A 1,817-nucleotide genomic window follows, 5' to 3' on the forward strand; every position below is an offset into this window, starting at 1 on the left:
CCGCCAGCCCTGCCCGCACCGCCGCACGGGCCGCGCCCTCGCTGCTCCGCCCTCGGACTCCTCTACACACACGAGGGCTGCAACCCAGCCTGGCGGCAGGCTCAAAGAGGCTTATAACTATTTGCTCTTAATAAACGGAAGGGTGAGCGGGCCCAGAGAGGGACGGGGGGAGGCCCGTTCCTTTATTTTATTCCTCCTTTCCATAAAGCCTGGCAGTTCCAGCTTCCCCCCTTGGCCCCTTATTTCTAATTTCTTTCAGACATTTGAGTGCTTTCCCTCCTGTTCTTTCTTAATGTTATCAAAATGTTTTGCTTTGTTTTTTCACCAGAATCCCAGTCCTCTGGGATGTCAGACTTTGCTCACTCTTCGTCTTCCTGCTAACTGTTCTTGGGGCAAATCACTCTGAGACACGTGTGCTATGCTTTATGAAGGAGAGCCGATCAGACAAACACCCTTATGCCAAAAGACATTAACAGGGATAACAGTTACTCAAGCTACAAGCAGTTTCCATACTCAAGTGGCACAAAGGAGGAACAAGCACACATCATCAAAGTTTGTTTTGCTTGGCAGGTATTGTTTGTGATTTTTCTGCGTGTTTTGGGTTGGATTGGTTGTTTGAGGGGGGAAGATGACACAACACAGGGCACAACAGACCCAAATCTGGGCAACTCTCACTAGAATATTTGCTGAAGTTCTGATGATACAGTGCTCTGATACTGACATACAAGATAAGCATAAATAGCACAGAGCCTTCCAGACATTATTAATGAAAGTGTAGGAGTACCACCCATTCTGTAAACATCAAAAAAGTCACCCATAATTGTTTAAGCTTAAGCACTGTGGAAAGGAAAAATCAGATCTGGGATAGGAACTAGCACTTCTGAGACGCTTCTCCTCCGACAAGCATGAAACAAGTCAGATTAAAGCTCATCCTGTTTTACGCAAAAGCACTTTATGAATGCTATCAGCAGACCACTCTAAGTCAGAGAAACGTCTGTTTCACTGTAAGGTTACTTCAGTAAATGCCAGTTAAGCGTCTGAAATAGACAGATGTCAAAAAGAGGTAAATAACTTGGTTTTAGAGATCTCTTCCTCTTGAAGTTAGTTTTTAATTTCTTAATTCAAGAAGTGTTCTTTTGGGCTTTTGAAGGTTAAATGGTGATAGGCCTTCAAAGGACTCCGTTCCATGGCACCCTTTTTACTAATGACCTTTGAAACATAGTATCTAAGATACAATTAAATAGTTGTACTACCACACACTTTACAACTCCGGAAGCTGACAACCATAATCCAAGTCTTTTCTTGAGACCAGACATCTTAGAATTATCAATTACAAGATTACTTTCTCAATATATGCAAATATATGGTCCATTTATGAAAAATTAAGAAGGAAATCACATCTTCCCAAAGAGAAGAATTCCAAATGGCATCAGCTCCCCCTCTTTCCTTACGTGTGATAAAGTCTAAGAAAACAAGCACAGTGGACTAACTGAACAGGCACCAGAGGCACTTTGCTATACAACACATCTTAGATACCTACATTACGCAGACCCTCTTTACACTAAACAACCCACTTCATTAAGCGAAACAAACTAGCTGTTCCCTTCACAGCTTCATCCTCTCATCTAGAGGTATTTACACCGAGACAGCGGACGGGAGTCCTTTCCTGAGCAAGCTGCAACCTCGGGCAGTTCTCTTGTTTCGCTCCTCCAACACCCAAATAGTCTACTTAGGAGACCCCCCGCCAAGACACTATAAAGGTTTCCCAATTTACAGTCGGGGGCCGTCGCACTCTCCGCGCGCGGTCGCGCTGCCCC

This window comes from Corvus brachyrhynchos, unplaced genomic scaffold (assembly GCF_000691975.1).
Source record: "Corvus brachyrhynchos isolate BGI_N302 unplaced genomic scaffold, ASM69197v1 scaffold56, whole genome shotgun sequence".
Taxonomy (NCBI): domain Eukaryota; kingdom Metazoa; phylum Chordata; class Aves; order Passeriformes; family Corvidae; genus Corvus; species Corvus brachyrhynchos.